This window comes from Felis catus, chromosome A3, assembly GCF_018350175.1.
Source record: "Felis catus isolate Fca126 chromosome A3, F.catus_Fca126_mat1.0, whole genome shotgun sequence".
Taxonomy (NCBI): domain Eukaryota; kingdom Metazoa; phylum Chordata; class Mammalia; order Carnivora; family Felidae; genus Felis; species Felis catus.
Window position 1 is genome coordinate 16,956,585 of NC_058370.1, and position 21,921 is coordinate 16,978,505.

The window sequence follows — 21,921 nt, forward strand, 5'->3', positions numbered from 1 at the left end:
GCCCTTGGTCCTCTGTGCTCTAGTCATAGTGACCTCCTTTTGATGACTAGAACATGTTAACCTATTTCCCTCCTCACTCCCATTACCTGCTAATCCCTCTGGATTGTTGCTTCTTCTCTCCTCTCTTCCCATGGCTGGATTCTCATTCTTCAGGTCTTAGCTCACATGTCACCTCTTCAGAGAAGACTTCCTTGACCACCCTATCTAAAGCAAGTCCATCTAAAATTGTTTATCATAGTACCTTACTTGCTTCCTTCATAGCATCTATCATGAACTGTAATTATTTTAACCCATTTAAAATTTGCTTTTCTGTACCCTCCACCAGATTGTACACTCCATGAGAGCAAGAGCCACTTTTGTCTTGTTCCCTATTCTCAGCACCTAGAATAGTGCTGGCACATAGTAGGTGCTTAATAAATATTTGCGGGAGAGCAATCCTCACCTCCCCTTTCCATTTTATTGTCTTAAAGGACAGCCCAATGGGCCACCTGGTTGACCCACCTTGGGAATCATTTCTGGGGTCAAGTCTCCTTCAAACTTTTTAGAAGCAGCTGGGGTTAGATCCTCCAACATGTAATGCCTGAGCCTCCTTGAGACCCCCGTTGCCAAGACTAACCCCAGCAGGCTGCTTTCTTTCCAGGAAACTCCTCTCTACATCTAGTGAGGGAGTCAGGGAGTAGAAACTAGTCTTCCCAGAGAACTCATTATATGTTAGCTCTGTGAACTTGGGTACATTAATCTCTGGGCTGCAGTTTTCCCAGCTATAAAATGGGACCAACAGTAATACAGGATTTCTTAACTCTGGCACTATTGACATTTTGAGCTAGATAATTCTTTCTCCAGTGGTGTGTGTGTTCCATACATTAGAGGGTGTTTAGCAGCATCTACCCACTAGATGCCAGTAGCAAACCCAGTTATGACAATCAAGAATGTCTCCCAATATTGCCAAATGTCCCCAAGAGGTAAAATCACATCTCCCTGCCTCCAATAAGAACCACTTCAATAATACCTGCCTTAAAGGGTCGTTGGCAGACTAAATGATATTGTTCATGTTAAGTGCATAGAGTAAGGATTTAATATATGTATTTCAAATCTATTATTGTTATTATTAACATCATTTTACTGAAGGCCACAAAGAGTTTCAGGAAAGACAGGTGCTGATAGGGAGGGGGGCAAACCCAGGTTAATCCATTCCATCGCCAATGGTGTGCTAAAGCCATCTTGTCCCTGCTTCTAAGCATTGATCGTTAAATCTTCAGGAAATTTGCAAACCAGTTGTTAAACATAGTCATCCTTGAAATTGGCAATGGTAGGAATATTTACACCAAGGGAATTAGCAAATGCTGCACAACAGAGCTTTATTTTCTGGGAACCACCTGTCTACCACAGTGCTTCTCTGTTAACACATTAAATGACAAGATCTTGCAGTGGGTCTAATAACTACTGACATTTTCAAAGAGTGATAAACATAAATGACATTTTGAGATATCAGCAACATATGAAATGTGTGCAAATATCTGTGCCTCACTATTGGTGACAAAGTCACAGGTACTGATTTATTGCCCACATTCAGATTTAGAGGAAATGCTGAGTTTCAGTTAGAAATAGGAGGAAATAAAGATGTAAGATTTTTTTTTCATCCATGGAGCCCCTGCATTGTATCCACAGACCTCAGTTAAGAACCTCTGTTCCAGTGGACACATTCAGTGGTGAAATGTAAATGAACTTGGGACTTAGAATCAGACAGGCCTGGGTGTGAATTCCAGGACTGCCAGGTGCTTAGCTGGGGATGGATCCTCAATCTCTAAATGGGAATCTGGACTTCATGGATTTTAGAAATTCAATAGAAATGGCTTTAAGAGGGGCTGGGCACCTGGTAGTGTGTGTGTGTGTGTGTGTGTGTGTGTGTGTGTGTGTGTGCGCGCGCGCATGCGGGTATGTTGGGAGGAAGGGACTTTGTAACATCTCTTCCACGTCCCCAGGGATCAGCAGAGATCTCTGACTTTGAGCAGCAGAGGTAGTGACAGACCTCACCCCAGGTGGCGCTCCCAGTCCATCTTTATTTTCAATTTCTGTCTGGATGAAAAATTTGCGATGTGCAGACCGGGCAGAACAAATAGAATTATGACTCACTTTTCACAAACTGTGTTGTGGATTTCACATATTTTCACGCTTGATTTTCTACCATGTTTCAAACTGATACAAAAATGCTTTTTTCCCTTTTCTGGGACATTGGGACATATGTCCCAGTGGGGAAAGGGCATCGTGTTCCCCCTTCCTTCACTCCTTGCCTTCCCCACTGCACAGTAAGGGAGGAACCACTGTTTTCCTTCCTTATTCCTCACACAGGACCATTTTTCCAGCTCATTAGAACGTGGAGCTAAGATAAAGGAGGGCAGAGCCATTAGGTAGCAATTTATATGTAAATGTGGAAGTTACCAAAGAAAGAGAATGGCCTAGTGTTCTTTAGGAAGCATTCAAGTTGGGACCCTTCTGGAAAGCTAGCATCACGCGTGAGCCATGAACCCTGTAAGTCCCACTGCTCCTTTGCCAGGCTGGGGGGGTGGGGGAGGGAGGGTGGACGGGAGACAGGGATGTCTCCTGGTCTTCGCCCAGGAGGAGACTGAGGCCAAGGTCACGCAGTGAGTGACGTGCAGGGCCAGTACCTAAAGCCACAAGTGGACCCCAAAGGTAGTGTATGGTCACTTTGTGAGGTACCTCTAAGGAGGTGAGGCCCCTCTGCCCAGCCTCACACTCTCCCTTTTCTTTATTTCATTTTTTGTAGCCTATTCAGGCTCATCTGCTGGCTTGTGAGGTCGGATCTAAGGGGAAATGTGTATTGTACAGTCCATTAATAAGGTTTAGTTAGATGCTTATTGTGCCCAGCACTGTGAGGTATATGTGCAGAGGACAGTCCTTAGCAAAGGAACGCTTTGGGCTTGGTCGCAAGCTCTGATGTTGAGGTGTCAGGAATTAAGATGGAGGTTGCTAATAAGAAGGCCAGGGACAAACTTCTCCTGAAAGGTAAAGAAAAGCTGGCTTTCCCCCCACTCCAGGCTTTTCTTCACTGTGATCAATAGAGTAGCCCAATCCCTGCCCATCCCTGCCCTCTTGGGAGTGACAGGTCAGAGGGATGTGTGAGAGAGGGCAGGCTGTCACCCTAGAAGAAGCAGCCTCTGCTCTCTGACTTCCTGAGACACCTCACAGATAGTTTTCTGAGGAGGGAAAGACATTCTCACCTCTGTGAAGTGTTCCAGGTCTTCAACCTGTACCGTATACTAGTTTAGTGCCCTAGACCTCGAGCTTGACCCACAGCAATACTCTCTCTCCTTGGTTAAGGGGTGAAGACAGAGCAAGGGGCTGGAAGTGATGTATGTTGGTGGAGGCTGAACATATCGTTAAGCCAGTATGTCATGACTCAGAGTTTGATCTTGGTCTTGAGAGCAATGGGAAACCCTCAAAGATTCGTAAGTGGAAAGTGGGATAGAGGTGATAGGATCAGATTTGTGGTTTAGAAAGATCTCTTTGGCTTCTCTGGGGGATGAATGGGAGACAGTAGACAGAAAGATGAGTTAACAGCTGCTTCAGCCATTTAGAAGAGAGATAAAAGGTACCTGGACCAAGTGGAGGGGCAGACAAGAGGATGGATAGAGACCCAAGAGATAGATTTGATAGCACTTGGTAATTGATCTGCTGTGGGGGTGAGAGAGAGAGTGAGTAATACCCAAGCTATGGCTTGAGCAACTGTGCGGGCAGCCATGTCTGCCATTCCCTGACATCTGTCTGCAGGACGAGCAGCAGTAGGTTTTGGGGGAAAGACGATAAGGTTAGTTTTGGCCATGCTGAGTCTGATGGGACATCCAAATAGAGATGTCTGGACAGAGCTCAAGAAGGACACTTGGGAGACACCATCACATAGGTGGCAAATAAATTGAGGAAAGGAAAAGTTTTTCATGCTGTATTAGTTTTGTCTGTTCTAGAATTTCATGTAGATAAAATCATATGATTTTAAGCATATCAATGCTTCTTTTTCTTTTCAGATTTTTATTCCAATTCTAGTTAGTTACCAGATGGTGCAATATTGGTTTCAGGAATTGAATTTAGTGATTCATCACTTACCTATAACACCCAGTGCTCATCATAACAAGTACCCTCCTTAACACCCATCACTCATCTGGCCCATCCCCTCACCCACCTGCCTCCATCAACCCTCAGTTTGTTTCACACCTTTAAGAGTCTCTTGTGGTTTGTTTCCCTCTCCCCTTTTCCCCCACCCCTCCCCATATGTTCATCTGTTTTGTTTGTTAAATTCCACATGTGAATGAAATCATACGATATTTATCTTTCTCTGACTGACTTATTTCACTTAGTATAATGCACTCTAGCTCCATCCACGCTGTTGCAAATGGCAAGATTTCATTCTTTTTATTGGCTGAGTAATATTCCATTAGAAATAAACGTACAACATCTTCTTTATCCATTCGTTAGTTGGGCTCTCTTCATAGTTTAGCTATTGTTGATAATGATGCTATAAACATCAAGGTGCATATAACCCTTTGAATTTGTACTTTTGTATCCTTTCAGTAAATATCTAGTAGTGCAACTGCTGGGTTGTAGTAGGGTAGTAGGGTAGTAGGGTAGTTCTATTTTAACTTTTTGAGGAACCTCCATACTGTTCTTCAGAGTGGCTGCACCACTTTGCATTCCCACCAACAGTGCAGGAGGGTTTCTCTTTCTCCACATCCTTGCCAACACTGGTTGTTTCTTGTGTTGTTAATTTTAGCCATTCTGACAGGTGTGGGCTGGTATCTCATTGTGGTTTTGATTTGTATTTTCCTGATGATGTGTGATGTTGAGCATCTTTTTATGTGTCTGTTAGCCATCTGGATGTCTTCTTTGGAAAAGTATCTGTTCATATCTTTCTTTCTCTCTTCCTTCCTTCCTTCCTTCCTTCCTTCCTTCCTTCCTTCCTTTCTTTCTTTCTTTCTTTCTTTCTTTCTTTCTTTCTTTCTTTCTTTCTTTCTTTCTTTCTTTCTTTCAGAGTGAGTGCATGAGTGGGAGCAGGAGATAGAGGCAGAGGGAGAGAAAGAGAGAATCTTAAGCAGGCTCCATGCTCAGCACAGAGCCCAACTCGGGGCTTGATCCCACAACCCTTGGATCATGACCTGAGCCAAAATCAAGAGTCTGACACACAGCCAAATGAGCCATTCCAGGTGCCCCTTCTGCCCATTTCTTAACTGGATCATTTGTTTTTTGGGTGTTGAGTTTAAGAAGTTCTTTATAGATTTTGGATACTAACCTTTTATCAGATAGGTCATTTGCAAGTATCTTCTCCCATTCTGTAGGCTGCTTCTTAGTTTTGTTGATTGTTTCCTTCACTGTGCAGAAGCTTTTTATCTTGATGAAGTCCCAATAGTTTATGCTTGCTTTTGTTTTCCTTGTCTTTGGCGACATGTCTAGTGAAGTTGCACTGGCTGAGGTCAAAGAGGTTGCTGCCTGTGTTCTCTAGGATTTTGATCATTTCCTGTCTCACATTTAGGTCTTTCATCCATTTTGAATTTACTTTTGTGTATTGTGTAAGAAAGTGGTCCAGTTTCATTCTTCTGCGTGTTGCTGTCCAGTTTTCCCAAAACCATTTGTTGAAAAGACTGTCTTTCTTTCCATTGGATATTCTTTCCTGCTCTGCTGAAGATCAATTGACCATATAATTGTGGGTCCATTTCTGGATTTTTTATTCTGTTCCATTGATATGTGTCTGTTTTTGTGTCAATACCATACTGTCTTCATGACTACAGCTTTGTAATACAGCTTGGAAAGCTGGAATCATGATGCCTCCAGTTTTCTTTTTCTTTTTCAGGATTGTTTTGGCTGTTCAGGGCCTTTTGTGGTTCCACACAAATTTTTATATTGTTTGTTCCAGCTCTGTGGTATTTGGATGGGGATTATATTAAACGTATAGATTGCTTTGGGTAGTATAGACTACCCATTTAATAATGTTTGTTTCTCCAATCCATGAGCATGGAATGCTTTTCCATTTTTTGTGTGTCCTCTTCAATTTCCTTAATAAGTGTTCTATAGTTTTCAGAGTACAGATCATTTACCTCTTTGGTTAGGTCTATTCCTAGATATCCAATTGTTTTTGGTGCAATTGCAAATGAGATTGATTTGTTGATTCCTTTTTCTGCTGCTTCATTATTGGTGTGTAGAAATGCAACAGATTTCTCTATGTTGGTTTTATATCCTGTGACTGCTGCATTCACGTATTAGTTCCAGCAATTTTTGGGTGATGTCATTTGGGTTTTCTACATGGAGTATCATGTCGTCTGTAAATAGTGAAAGCTTGACTTCTTCCTTGCCGATTTGGATGCTTTTAATTTTGTTTGTTTGTTTGTTTGATTGCTGAGGCTAAGACTTCCAGTACTGTGTTAAATAGTAATGGGGAGAGTGGTCATCCCTGTCTTGTTTCTGACCATAGGGGAAAGGCTCTCAGTTTTTCCCCATTGAGGATGATATTAGCTGTGGATCTTTCATATATGGCCTTTTGATGTTGAGGTATGTTCCATCTATCTTTATTTTGTTGAGGGGTTTTATCAAGAATGGATGCTGCATTTTGTCAAATGCTTTCCCTGCATTGATTGAGAGGATCGTGTGGTTCTTATCCTTTCTTATATTAATGTGGTGTATCACGTTCATTGATTTGTGAATATTGAACCAGCCCTGCAGCCGAGGAATACATCCCACTTGATCATGGTGAATAATTCTTTTAATGTACTGTTGGATTCGATTTGCTAGTATCTTGTTGAGAATTTTTGCATCCAGGTTCATCAGGGATACTGGCCTGTAATTCTCTTTTTAGTGGGGTCTTTGTCTGGTTTTGGAATCAAGGTAATGCTGGCCTAGTAGGAGTTTGGAAGTTTTTCTTCCATTTCTGTTTTTTGGAACAGTTTGAATAGAATAGGTATAACTCTTCTTTAAATGTCTGTCTGGTAGAATTCCCCTGGGAAGCCATCTGCCCTGTCTTTGGTTTGTTGGGAGATTTTTGATTACTGATTCAATTTCTTTGCTGCTTATGGGTCTGTTCAAATTTTCTATTTCTTCCTGTTTCAGTTTTGATAGTTGTATGTTTCCAGGAATTTGTCCATTTCTTCCAGATTGCCCAGTTTGTTAACATATAAGTTTTCATAATATTCTCTTATAATTGTTTGTATTTCTGTGGTGTTGATTGTGATTGCTCCTCTTTCACTCACTGTTTTATTTATTTAGGTCCTTTCTCTTTTCTTTTTGATAGGACTGGCTAGGGGGTTATCAATTTTATTAACTCTTTTGAAGAATCAGCTCTTGTGGCACCTGGGTGGCTCAGTCGGTTAAGTGGCCGACTGCAGGTCGAGTCATGATCTCACAGTTCATGACTTTGAGCCCCACGTCGGACTCTGTGCTGACAGCCCAGAACCTGGAGCCTGCTTCGGATTCTGTGCCTCCCTCTCTCTGACCCTCTCACGTTCATGCTCTGACTTTCTTTGTCTCAAAAATAAGTAAACATTAAAAAAAATTAAAAAAAAGAATCAGCTCTTAGTTTTGTTGATCTGTTTGGTTTTTTATTCTATATCATTTATTTCTGCTCTAATCATTTTTTCCCTTCCTCTGATGACTTTAGGCTCTATTTGCTGTTCCTTTTCTAGTTCCTTTAGGAGAAAGGTTAGATTGTCTATTTGAGACTTTTTTTTGCTTCTTTAGGTAGGCCTGTATTGCAATATATTTCCCTCTTAGAACTGCCTTTGCTGGGACGCCCGGTGGCTCAGTTGGTTGAACATCTGACTTCAGCTCAGGTCATGATCTCATGATTGGTGAGTTCAAGCCCCACATTGGGCTCTGTGCTGATAGCTCAGAGTCTGGAGTCTGCTTCGGGTTCTGTGTCTCCCTCTCTCTATACCCCTCCCCTGTTCGTGCTCTGTCTCTCTCTTATAAATAAATAAACATTTAAAAAAATTTAAAAAATATAAAGAAGAACTGTCTTTGCTGCATCCCAACAGTTTTAGACTGTTGTGTTTTTATTTTCATTCCATGTACTTTTTTATTTGTCATTTAATTTCCTGGTTAACACATTCATTCTTTAGTAGGATGTTCTTTAACCTCCATGTATTTGTTGGTCTCTCCAAAAATTTCCTATGGTTGACTGCAAGTTTCATTGTGATCTGAAAATATGCATGGTACGATCTCAATCTTTTTGTACTTGTTGAGGGCTAATTTGTGACCCAGTATATGATCTATTCTGGAGAATGTTCCACATGCACTCAAAAAGAATGTGTATTCTGCTACTTTAGAATGGAACATTCTGAATATATTTGTTAAAGTCCATCTGGTCCAGTGTGTCATTCAAAGCCATTGTTTCCTTGTTGATTTTCTGCTTAGATGATCTGCCCATTGCTGTGAGTGGGCTGTTAAAATCCCTATTATTGTATTATTATCAGTGAGTTTCTTCATGTTTGTTATTAATTGACTTATACATTTGGGTGTTTCAAATTGGGGGCATAAGTATTTTCAACTGTTAGATCTTCTTGATGGATAGACCCCTTAAGTATGATATAATGCCCTTCATCTCTTCTTATAGTCTTTGGTTTAAAATCTAGTTTGATATAAGTATGGCTGTTCTGGCTTTGTTTTGGTGTCCATTAACATGATAGATGATTTTCTGTCCCCTCACTTTCTTTCTTTTCTTTCTTTTTTTATCTCCTTTCTTTCAATCTATTGATGTATTTAGGTCTAAAATGAGTCTCCTTTAGGCAGCATATAGATAGGTCTTGTGTTTTTTTTTAATCCATTCTGATACCCTATGTCTTTTGATTAGAGTATTAAACACATTTACATTCAAGGTAACTATTGAAAGATATGAGTTTTGTGCCGTTATGTTACCTTTAAAGTTGGTGTTTCTGCTGATGTTCTCCATTCCTTTCTAGTCTTTGTGGCTTTTGGTCTTTTTATTCCCCACTCAGAGTCCCCCTTAATATTTCTTGCAGGGCCGGTTTAGTGGTCACAAATCCTTTAGTTTTTTTTTTTTTTTTTTTTCATCTGGGAAACTCTTTGTCTTTCTTTCTATTCTGAATGACAGACTGCTGGATAAATATTCTTCACTGCACATTTTTCCCATTTAGCACACTGACTATATCCTGCCCCTCTTTTCTGGCCTGGCACATTTCTGTGGACAGATCTGCTGTGAATCTGATTGGATCCGTCTTCCCTTGTAGGTCAAGGACTTTTTTTCCCTTGCTGCTTTCAGGATTCTTTCTTTGTCTGCATATTTTGTGAATTTGACTATGATATGCCTTGGCAATAGCCAGCTTTTATTGAATTTTATGGGAGTTCTCTGTGCTTCTTGGATTCGATGTCTGTGTCCTTCTCCAGATTAGGGAAGTTTTCAGCTGTAATTTGCTCAAATAAACCTGCCCCTTTTTCTTTCTCTTCATCTTCTGGGACTCCTATGATAAGAATATTATTACATTTGAAGAAGTTGCTGAGTTCTCTAAGTCTACCTTTGTGGTCCATTGCCTTTCTTTCCCTCATATTTTCAGCTTTATTATTTTCCATAATTGTATTTTATATTCAGGGAGGAAGGCTGTCATTTCTTCCTGTTCTTTCATTTGATAATAATAATAATAATAATGATAAAAGAAAAGAAAATTTTTTTAATTAAAAAATGATAGAGGAAGCTAGATCCTAGGTGTACTTTTGTTTTCTTTCTTTCTTTCTTTCTTTCTTTCTTTCTTTCTTTCTTTCTTTCTTTCTTTCTTTCTTTCTTTCTTTCTTTTTAGTGTTTGCTTATTTTTAAGAAAGTGTGAGTGGGGACGGGGCAGAATGAGAGAGTGAGAGGGGGACAGAGGTATCCAAAGTGGGCTCTGTGCTGATAGCAGCAAGCCTGATGTGAGGCTTGAACTCATGAGCTGTGAGATCATGATCTGAGCCAAAGTTGGACGCTCAACCAACTGAGTCACCCAGGTGCCCCAGACTGCTTTTTAAGAGAAGCTTGGTAGAAAAAAGAAAAGGGGGCTGCCTGGGTGGCTCAGTCAGTTAAGTGTCTGACTTCAGCTCAGGTCACGATCTCATGGTTCGTGGGTTTGAGCCCCATGTCAGGCTTGCTGCGGTCAGCACAGAGCCCACTTTGGATCTGTCCTCCCCTCTCCCTGCCCCTCCTCTGCTTCCCTACTCCCACACTCTCCCTCTCTCAAAAATAAACATTAAAGAAAAGGGAAAAAAAGAAAAAAATTAAAAGTTAAATTAAATTAAAAATGGGCTCTTTCTGAATAAAAGAAAACCAAAACCAAAAAGAGAAAGAAAACAACCAAACAAACAAAATCCAAAGGAAGCTAGATCCTGTTTCACCTAGATCTGAAGCTTTGCAGCACTCTATGATCAGGCTTGGTGCTTGGGAGGAGTTTGTGCTGGCCTTCTGGGGGAGGGGCTTGGTGCTCTGATTCTCAGGCGGGTCGGCCCTAGTGGAGATGCACCTGCAAAGCTTAGGGGGTTGGGGCTTGGTATAAGCGCTCCATTCTCCACTTGATGGCGCTGTTTAGCTCACTGAGGTAGATCAGTGCTGGTCGGCCAATGGTCAAAATGACTTCACCTGGCTCTCTAGTCTGCGGATTTGTAAATTCAAGCCCTCGTAGATGCGCAATTAGTCACCCCTCCTGTGTCCCTGGCTTCCACCACCTCCCTGCCTTCACCCTGCCTGTGTCAGAGCTGTTCACCTGCCAGGCTGCTCTGCCCTCCTGAGTTTTATATCAGGTGTGGCTGTGTTTCAAAATCCCACGCTTGGGAGACCCTGTGGCTCAACCTGTGCTGATCCTCTGGGGGAGGGTCTTGCCATGCTGTGGCCCGTGCCCGCCGGGGCAGCGGCTCAGAGTTTACGGTAAATCGCAACACACAGCTGCCACCAGGGTTTGCAGAGGCATCTTTGTTCCTGTGCTGTTGAATGAGGCAGCTCTGTGGTGCCCACCAGGTCTCTTGCCTGTGCAGAGGCTGTATCACCCCTACCAAATGCACTCCAAGCAGGGGAACGGCTTCTCCTAGACTGGCGGGGGATCCACAGTCTGAACTGCCTTTCCTTGAGCTCTACCCAGCTTCCTCTCCCAAGTGCCACCAGGCACTGGGCTCCAAAACTTCAGATTCTGTGCTCCACTGTTTATAAAAAACTGGCAGTGTTAATATCCTCTCCTTTTTTCCTGTCAGTGGTTTTGGGGAGCAGTTTTCTTGTGCAGTCCCCTGCGTGGCTTTTCACTCTTTTTATTTTTTCCTTCACTCTTGGCTCACCTCTCCTTGATCAGGGATCCCTTCCCACTGCAGTGCCTGCCGTCTCCCACAACTCAACTCTCCGCAGTCCCTACCTTCCACAAGTTGTTTTTTTTCTCTTTGTAAATGTGCAGCTTTGTTCTCTAAACTTACAATTGATTTCTTGGGTGTTCAGAATGATTTGACATTTATCTAGCTGTTGGAAGAGGAGGCAAGCTTAGGGTCACCCTACTCCTCCACGATCTTAACCAATTATCAATGCTGGGTTTTTTTTGGGGGGGGTATTTATTTTTGAAAGGCAGAGAGAAACAGCATGAGCAGGGGAGGAGCAGAGAGAGTGGGAGACACAGAATCCCAAGCAGGCTCCAGACTCTGAGCGGTCAGCATAGAGCCCGACACGGGGCTCAAACTCATGGACCTTCATGACCTGAGCCGAAGTCAGACGCTTAACCAACTGAGCCACCCAGGCGCCCCTATCAATGCTTTTTAATAAGTCTTTCACACTGCATAATATTTTTGAAGTTTATTTGTACTACTTTTTCATTGCTCAATATTCTGTCTTATGAATATATCATAGTGGGTTTATCATTCTTCTGAGCTGGTTTCCGCTTTTGATTATCACGAGTAAAGCTGCTGTGAACATTTGTGTGTGCGTGTTCTGGTAGACTGGCTTTCCATTCTCTTGGGTTAATGCTCTGGAGTGGGAGGGCTGGTCATAGGGTAGGTGTGTGGTTAGATCTTTTTCCAAAATGTTCTTGCCGTCTTATGCTTCCCTCAGCAAAGTGTGAATTCTGGTTATGCTACAGTCTTAACAAAAATTGTTGTTGTTGGTTTTTAAATGTTGCCGTTTTGGTAAATAGGGGCATCTCGTTATGATTTTAGTTTACTTTCCCCTTATGACTAACGACAAACCCTTTTTCATATGTTTTCTTTTGCGAAGTGTTTGTTAAAAGCCGTTAAATGTTTATTTTTGAGAGAGAGAGAGAGACAGAGCTCAAGCAGGCAAAGGGCAGGGAGAGGGGGACAGAGGATCCAAAATGGGCTGTGTGTTGACAGCAGAGAGCCCGATGCAGGGCTCGAACTCACACACCATGAGATCATGACCTGAGCCAAAGTCGGGTGCTTAAACCGACTGAGCCACCCAGGTGCCCCGTTACCATTTTTATATAGGCTTTGAAAAAAATATTGAGTGGTAGGAGGTTTTTTTTTTTTTCCTTCTAAGTATTCTCTGAATACTGGCTATCTGTTAGGTATCTATTATTCATGCATTTTTTTCCTCAGAGAATTGCATATTCTTTTTCTTTAAAAAATTTTTTTTAAATGTCTATTTTTGAGACAGAGACAGAGAGAGTATGAGCTGGGGAGGGGCAGAGAGAGAGAGGGAGACATAGAATCTGAAGCAGGCTCCAGTCTCTGAGCTGTCAGCACAGAGCCCAATATGGGGCTTGAACTCATGAACCACAGTATCATGACGTGAGCTGACGTTGGATACATAACCGACTGAGCCACCCAGGCACCCTGTATATTTGTTTTCTTACAGAAGTCTTTTGATGAGTAGAAGTTTTAAAATTGTGAGAAGTCTAATTTATAAATTTTTTCTTTTATGATTGTCGCTTTTATGATATTTTTAAACAATTTTTTTGGTGCTTACTGCTTTGTAAGTCCTATGTAAGAAGCCTACTCCTTCATTTGAGCAGAAAGTCTTCTACATTTTCTTCTAGAAGTTTTGTGCTTTTCAGCTTTTACGTTTACGTGCAAGATCCATCTTGACTTAACTTTGGTACCTGGTGTGAGGTGGTGAGGATTGAGGTTTTTTGTTTTTGTTTTTGTTTTTGTTTTTTTTTACATTGGATATCCAGTTGTCTCAGAAAAATTTGTTGAAAACATTGCTTTTTGTTTTGGATCACTTTGGCACATTCATCAAAAATCTGATGCCCCCGTGGATGAGAATGTGTTTCTGGGCTCTCTAGTTTGTTTCGCTGATGTATTTGTCTGTTCTTGTCACCAGTGCTGCAATTCCTGGCTTAGTGTGGTATTATAGCACATTTTTGCCTATTTAAGTCAGGCTGCTTAGTCCTTCCAATTTGTCCTTTATCAAGATTGCTTTGGATATTTCTAGATCCTTTACATTTGTACGTAAATTTTAGAATCAGCTTGTCAGATTCTACAAAGTGGACTGATCAGATTCTGGTTGAGATCGCACTACATTTATAGATAATGGACACCTTAAAGATGTTGAATATTCCAATCGGTCAGTTTGGCATACCTCTTCACTCATTTAGGTCTTCTTTGATTTCTCTCAGTAGCGTTTTGTAGTTTTTGATATAGATGTTTTTAGCGTAGTTGTTTTTAACATAGAGGTAATGTCTTCTGTTAAATTTGTTTCCAAGTATTTTGTGTTATTTGACAATACAGTAAAGAAATTGTTTTTTTAATTTCACTTAACTATTTTCGCTACTAGAATATAAAAGTACAATTGATTTTTGTGTATTGTCCTTGTAACTCCAAGTTTGCTAATTTACTTGTTAGCTCTAGTAGATGTTTTGTAGATTCCTTAAGATTTTCTGTGTGAACAATCATGTCATCTGTGAAAAAAGACTTTTACTTCTTCCTTCCCAATGTGTATGTCTTTCACTTCTTTACCTTGCTTTAATTCATTGTCTAGGACCTTTGATACACTGTCGAATAGAAGTAGTGAAAATGGATGTTTAACCATTAAATATAATGTTAGCTGTATGTTTTTTGAAGATGCCATTAATTAGATTGAAGTCTCCTTTGAATTCTCAATTGCTAGGTTTTTTTTTTAGTGAATGGCTGTTGATTTATTTTTTCAAATGGTTTTCCTGCATCTACTTAAGTATTTAATTTTTCTTTTGAATCTGTTAATATGGTTAGTTATATTACCTGGCTCTGCATAAGCTAAACCAAATTTAGATTCCCAGAATACACCCAATTTGGTCATGATACATTATACTTTTGATATATGTTGTTGAATTCTATTTGCTAATATTTTCTGAAGGATTTTGAATCTATGTTCATGAATGAGATTGGTCTGGAATTTTTTATTGCTGCTTTTTTTTTTTTTTTTTTTTAAATGTAGCCTCCATGTCCAGCGTGGGGCTTTAACTCACAACCCTGAGATCAAGAGTTGCATGCTCTATGGACTGAGCCAGCCAGGAGCCCCTGGAATCTTCTTTCTCTCTCTTTCTTTCTTTCTTTCTTTCTTTCTTTCTTTCTTTCTTTCTTTCTTTCTTTCTTTCTTTCTTTCTTTCTTTCTTTCCTTCCTTCCTTCCTTCCTTCCTTCCTTCCTTCCTTCTTTCTTTCTTTCTTTCTTTCTTTCTTTTTTGGTACTTTCTTTTTCGGATTTGTCACTAAGGTTATGCTGGTCTCATAAAGTGGGTTGGGAAGCATTCTTTCTTCCATTTTCTGAATTTTTGAAGAGAAGAGCTAATTCCTCCTTAATAAAACTCACTGGTGAAACTACATGTAGATTTCTTCATGGGAAGGTTTTAAATTATGGATTCAATTTCTTACTAGATATATGGCAATTTAGATTTTCTGTTTGATTTGTTCATCAGTTTTGGGAAGTTGTTCTTCCAAGGAATTTGTCTATTTTATCTAGCTTCTCTAAATAATTTTTAGTATAAGCTTATTTATAATTTTCCATTATTATTTTCTTAATATCTGTAGGATTTGTAAGGCTGTCTCCTCCTTCATTTCTGATATTGGTAATTTGGGTTCTTTTTCTTCTTTTCTTCAGTCAAGCTAGGGTTTTTTTTTCAGAGAAACAGCTTTTGGCTTTGTTAATTTTCCTCTATTGTTCATTTTCTATTTTGATGATTTCTGCTTCTTTTAAAAAAAAATCTCTGTTTCTACCTACTTTGGCTTTGCTTTGTTTTCTTTTTCTAGCTTCTTGAGGTGGAAACTTAGGTCATTCATTTTACATCTATGTTATTTTCTAACATAAATATTTAGATTTTAAAAAGCCCTCTAAGCACTGCTTCAGCTGCATTCCACATATTCTGATATATTGTATATTTATTACTTATATAAACATGTTTTAAAGTTCTCTTATGATTTCTTCATTGACCCAATAATTATGAGTCCATTGCTTAATATGCAAATGTTTGTTTTTTTCTAGATTTCTAATTGCTAATGGTTTTATTAATTAATTAAAATTGCTAATGAGTTTAAATTTAATTCAGTCATTGTCAGAAAATGTACTCTGTGTTACTTCAATTTAATTTTATTAAGACTTGGCTAATGGCCTAGGGTAAATGTACCATAAGCATTTGAAAAAAATATGTTTTTTCCATTGTCGGGTACAGTGTTCTATTAATATAAGTTAGATTGAGGCGGTTTATGCTATAGATTGCTCAAATCTACCTTTTTAATTATTTTAAAAATTTAGTTTTTCTACCAGTCACTGAGAGAGGAGTGTTAGGTTAGATTTTGTTAATTTTTGTTTCATGCATTTTGAAGCTCTGTTATTAGGTGTGATTGTAATTTTTATGTCTTACTGATGAAAATGGACCAGGGAAATTTTCTTCTGGTACCAAGTCCATGAAATCCAGTATGTATTTTTATACTTACTGCACAACTCAATTTGGACTAGCCACACTTCAAGTGCTCAGTAGCCACATGTAGCTGACGGCTACTGTATTGGACAGCACAGTTCCTAGAAAGTCAGATAGTGAGAGGTGGGGGAAACTGCCTGGTAACACCTCACACTGAAGGAACGCAGTAATTTCTTTGCCCCATTTCCAAGTGTTGGCCAATTTTTTTTTATAACATTATCTTCTGCACATGACAGCTCTGGAACCAACAGTAGAACTTGGTAGGGAAGGAGAGGCTAATAAAGAGGTGATTGAGTGAGAAAGGGTTCTGAAAGAACAGGTGTCTGAAGTTTTGAGCTAAGGAGCCAAGGTTCCCACTTGCCTATGGTATTTTGGTTCACATTTGAAAAATGGGCCACTCTGGGTGGATGAGTCAGAAAAGCCATGCATATCCAGGCATCTCATGCAAGGGTCTAGGACTTGGAAAAGAAATGTGGGTTGGATTTTAGTTCCTACTGGCACCTTGGCAAGGTGCTCTTGTGCAGTGCACAACCCACACAACTGTACTATCAGGCCCTACCAGGGTTGAGAAGCAGCCTCAGATTGATAAGTAATGGGACCTTCTCCACTCTGGCAGGGAGGATGGTGGTGAAGTGAGGGCATGTGGCTGGGAACAGGACAGAGTGAGAGGTATGTAAGGATGTTGAGAGGGTTCTATTTGATGACATTATTTTCATTGTGAAGAAGTAGAAATAGGCTGAGTGAGGGTCATAGGTTTTGTGGGAGAGGCAGGTCTGGAACAATTACTGTGGAAAAGGCAAGAGGACAGACTAGAACATATCAGAGGTTGTTGAGCAATGTCACAGCCTGACAGGCTTTTGTATGGAATGAACGGCAGGAGTGACCAAAAGTTAGAAAGTGAGCAGTGAGCCCCCCCAGGGAAGTAGACCATCCTGAGGTGCAAGAGTGCAGAAGGTGCAGGAGGTGCAGGTGTGCAGGAGTGCAGGTGTGTAGGCGGTGTGGGAGTGCAGGAGGTGCAGGGGTGCAGGAGGTGCAGGTATGCAGGAGTGCAGGTGTATAGGAGGTGCAGAAGGTGCAGGTGTGCAGAAGGTGCAGGTGTGTAGGAGATGCAGCAGGTGCAGGAGTGCAGAAGGTACAAATGTATAGGAGGTGCAGGTGTGCAGGAGGTGCAGGAAATGTAAGAGTGCAGGAGGTACAAATGTGCAGGAGGTGCATGGGTGCAGGAGGTGCAGGAAGGCAGGTGTGCAGAAGGTGCAGGAGTACAGAAGGTGCAGGAGGTGCAGAAGGTGCGGGAGGTGCAGGAATGCAGGTGCCCAGAAGGTGCAGGTGTGCAGAAGGTGCAGGAGTGCAGGAGGTGCAGAAGATGCAGGAGGTGCAGAAGGTGTGGGGGGTGCAAGAGGTGCAGGAGATGCAGGAGGTGCAGGAGTGCAGGAGGTGCCGGAGGTGCAAAGGTGCAGGAGGTGCAGGTGTGCAGGAGGTGCAGGAGATGCAGCAGATGCAAGAGGTGCAGAAGGTGCCGGAGGTGCAGGAGGTGCAGGTGTGCAGGAGTGCAGGAGGTGCAGGTGTGCAGGAGGTACAGGAGATGCAGGAGGTGCTGGAGGTGCAGAGGTGCAGGAGGTGCAGGAGGTACAGGTGTGCAGGAGGGCAGGAGGTGCCGGAGGTGCAGGAGGTGCAGGTGTGCAGGAGGTGCAGGAGATGCAGCAGATGCAAGAGGTGCAGAAGGTGCCGGAGGTGCAGGAGGTGCAGGTGTGCAGGAGTGCAGGAGGTGCAGGAGGTGCAGGAGGTGCAGGTGTGCAGGAGGTACAGGAGATGCAAGAGTGCAGGAGGTGCTGGAGGTGCAGAGGTGCAGGAGGTGCAGGAGGTACAGGTGTGCAGGAGGGCAGGAGGTGCCGGAGGTGCAGGAGGTGCAGGTGTGCAGGAGGTGCAGGAGATGCAGGAGTGCAGGAGGTGCAGGTGTGCAGGAGTGCAGGAGGTGCCGGAGGTGCAGGAGGTGCAGGTGTGCAGGAGGTGCAGGAGATGCAGGAGTGCAGGAGGTGCTGGAGGTGCAGAGGTGCAGGAGGTGCAGGTGTGCAGGAGGTGCAGGAGGTGCAGGAGGTGCAGGTGGTGCAGGAGGTGCAGGTGTGCAGGAGGTGCAGGTGTGCAGGAGGTGCAGGAGATGCAGGAGCTGAAGGAGGTGCAGGAGGTGCAGGAGGCTGTGTGTGTTGGTTAGACACAAGACAAAACGCCAGCAGCTTGCTTTCATCAAATAATGTATTCCAGTGCCTTTTATAAGCATTTTATGAATATTAAGTCACTTAATTCTCAACTGTTACTTCCACTGGGCAGATGAGAAAAGCAAAGCACAGAAAGGGTAAGTGACTTGCTCAGAGTCACACAGCTAGTAAGTGGCAGAGCAACGTTTTAACCCCGGGCGGTCTGGCTCTAGCAGCCTATGGGAAGGATGATTTTGGTCCTGATTCCATCCCTCTCTAACTGTGGGATGCCTTCCCTTCTACCAGAGGTATGCATGAGGTCATGGGGGGAGTCTCAAGGATGGGGTAAGGTAATTTTTTAAAAGCCAAAATGGTAATCATTCGTTTTGTTCAGTCTGAGCATTCTTAGGTCATGATATCTAAATACCTTGTGCCCATAGGGAGGATCTGGGAACCATGGGTAGGTCTACATTCTGTTCCAGGCTCAGAGACAGACCTGGGTGGCCTGGGGGAACCCTGAGGGTGAGGTCAGGAAGTGACACCCATCTTCTTCATTAGCGGGTGGGGGGAGGTGGCTAGGGCAGGTAGGGGGAGTTTTGATCTCTAAGTCCTATCTCTACATGTAGAGCCCTCATCTGAGAGAAACCATTTTTCCATTTTCATTTTTTTTTAATTTAGGAAAACATGCCCAAATCAGCTTTATAACAATCTCAGTGCTGGTTTTATGAAACGCAACATTTCCGTTGAAGCCACCAGCAGAATCACTTCTGTCAGCCACCAGCCTTGTAAAAGGAATGAATGCATTTTCTGTGCCCATAATCATTCCTCTATGGGAATGAGGTCGATTTCAATGACTATCTAATAAAGGAATAACTTAACATTCGAAAAAAAAAAAATCAGAATCCTGAGGAACCCTACAGGCAAAAGGCAAAGGGAATTTGATCTGATGGAAACTGAGATCTTTTTTAAAGGAAAGCTTTATTTATTTATTTATTTTCAAAGATAAAACTACCTTTTAAAAACAGTAGGTTGCTTAATCAATAAATCTCTATTTAAAGGAATTGAATACGGAACTGATTATACAGCTGGCAAAACCTCACTATTCCTACACATTCGGAGATGGTCTAATTTAGTGAAAGGTCTGAATCAGTTTGAAGCATGTGGTTTTGTAGCTCTGACGGGCTTAATTACCTTCAACTCAGACTAAGCCGGGAAACTCATTCTTTCAGGTTGTGGCCTCCAGAGCCTGGGGGAACTTGAGGCAACAAGGTAATAAGAATGGTTTGTAATTAGCATGTCAATTGAGCACTATTAATCACCCACTTCCTGATATTTGCACTGCTTATTGTATAGGGGATAGATTCCGTCTGTGGTCTGGTTCCTGTGGGTGTTTGCACCCTCCAAGAAAGAGTCTTAACTCTCTCTCCTTGGACTCTGTGCATCACCACTGCACCGGTGACATACACACGAGGAAACTGAGGCTTAGGGAGAAGGGGTGCTTTCCTTGAGGTTTCAAAGCTGAGCTGCTCCTGGAACACGCCTCCTTCCGACTCCCAGTCCAGTGCTCTCTGTGACTTGTGTCAAAGCACTTGGAATATGGTTATTAATAAAAGGGGAGAATGTTTAAAAAAACAAAAGAAGAGAATGTTAGAAAATGGATCTCTGCTGCATTTTAGACATTTCCCTATAATCTTGCCAACTAACTCATGTGGCCTTTCTGTGTAGTAATAATGTGTATACAACAGTTGTTACGTACCAGGTCCTATCCTAAATACTGCATATATTCTCAGTCCTGTCAACAACCTTTTGATATGTTATTATCATCCCCAACTTATACTTAGGGAAACTGAGGACCAGAGAAGTGAAGTAAAATGCTGAAAACAGAGATTCCCACAATTTCTCTGTTCCCAGTACCCACAGTATTTCAGTAAGTTTTCCAAGTGCCCAGAGGCCAAAAGAAATACCTATTGGTCTTTTTTTCTTTTAATTTGTTAATGATTATTTTTGAGAGAGAGAGAGAGAGAGAGAGAGAGAGAGAGCGCGCGCGCATGAGCAGGGCAGGGGCAGATAGAAGGAGACACAGAATCAGAAGCAGGGTCCAGGCTCCCAGCAGTCAGCACAGAGCCCAACGCGGGGCTTGAACTCAGGAGCCATGAGATCATGACCTGAGCTGAAGCCAGATGCTTAACTGACTGAGCCACACCTCCCTAGTAGTCTTATTTATTGAGTAGTTAGGTACAAACAACTTAAAGATAGTTTTTCATAACAGCTTAGTAGCCATTTGAAAAAGTAACTCACATAAACTGAAAAAAAAATTTTATTCCATCTGATATAACACCATCATGTAGCAACGGGATGTATGTGCCCATTGGGTATTGCACAACTTTTTAAAACTTAGAGTCAGATGGGACATTGCTGTCCTCATTTCTTGCTCTACACTGATTTTCACATGGTGTTTGCTTTTTATCTCTGTAACCACTGAAAACCCAGATTTGAAAAGATATGATGTCGTCAGAGGGAACGTGGCACAGATTAATGTTCACAGGGTGGCCTCTGTGTACTTAGGTCATGATAGGTTTGCGGTTGTGTGACACACACCGGTGTTTCTAACACTTAAAATAACCCATGTTACCCCTGTGTGTTTGCTGCAGTGCACAGGGGTTTCTTGGCACACACTTTGGGAACTGTGGGCCTGAGGGGGGAGGGCCAGCAGACTTGAGCTGAAGCAGTCTAGCTCCTGAGCCCACATGCTTGGTACTGGGCTTTTTGGCCTAGTGCAATCCATCCAGTAGTGCAACCCATCCTGTAGCCCTTACTCTGTAGGGAATGGGCTCATTCATTCAGCGGATGTTTGGTGAGCTGCTACTCTACTGCAGACCTTGTGCTGTGGCTGGGGTAGGCCAGGGGCAAAGACAGATTTCCTCCAGGGCCTGTTTTTTAATCATCTTGTCATGTAGGCAAAGAATTGCAATTCAACTATAAGAGAAGGATGTATAAAACACCACCTCGTCCCGGGAGGGGAGCCTGGAGGGGATGTGGGGTGGGGCCGATGTAAGTGCCAGGAGAGCTTATGTGGGCTACGGTGATAGCAATGTGGTTTGGGGAATGAGATCATGCTGTCCCTTCCCATTCTGTGCAAGTCAGATCACTCCAGAATCGTGTACTGGCTGGAGAAGAGACAAAGAGGGGTTTCGGTGGGCATCTTGCCACCTCTGAGGGCTAGTGTGGGCAGAAGCAGGAGGTATGAGCCAATCATAAGCCTGTGATAAAGAACTTTGGGCAAATATAGTGCTGAGTACCCTGTCACTGAAGGTATGTAAGAAAGAGTATGCGATAGGGACCCACTTCAGAGGGGGCTGGGCCAGCTGGCCCTTGAGGTCCCACGCAACTCCAAAAGGGGATGATTTGGGGAAGCTGTCCTCTCACTGTCCACAGCTGTCTCTCCCTTGTCACTGGCTCTGAGATTCCGGCATGCCTGTCACTGGCCTTGAGACAGCACTGCTCTTGTCTCACCCATGGAAACTGGTTTCTGGAAACTGATTTCTCTTGGTTCATTTAAAACTCATTTGTCTTGGGACTTCAGCAGCAGCTCCTGTGTGAGGTCAGGGGTGAGGGCGGGAGGGAGGAAGGGCTGTTGCCCGACACCCTGCAGAGGCTGGAGGGGCCCGTCCATTGCTGGAGGTGGAGGCTGGGCATCTGATCACCCTCACTGCTGCCAAAGTGACCTTTGCACAGTGCACCTTGCCTTAGCCCTCCCTTGCTCAGGATTCCTCCTGTGCCTTCCCACTGTTTTCTGGATAAAGTCCAAACTGCCGTGCTTGGCACTGGCCCCATCTGTCCCAGAGGCCCTGCAATCAGTTATCTTGGGTGAC

General features: G+C 42.6%; 1 long non-coding RNA gene across 17 annotated transcripts in view; it reads left to right on the forward strand.

The window, feature by feature from the left end:
- LOC102899405 overlaps nt 1-21,921 on the forward strand; it is a 142,533-nt gene that overhangs the window by 18,899 nt on the left and 101,713 nt on the right. The window contains exon 3 of one of the 17 annotated variants that reach the window (XR_006595158.1): nt 19,279-19,318. The exons of the other annotated variants lie outside the window; for them this stretch is intronic. This is a non-coding gene — a long non-coding RNA (uncharacterized LOC102899405). The remainder of the gene's footprint in view (nt 1-19,278; nt 19,319-21,921) is intronic. 17 annotated transcript variants of the gene reach the window in all.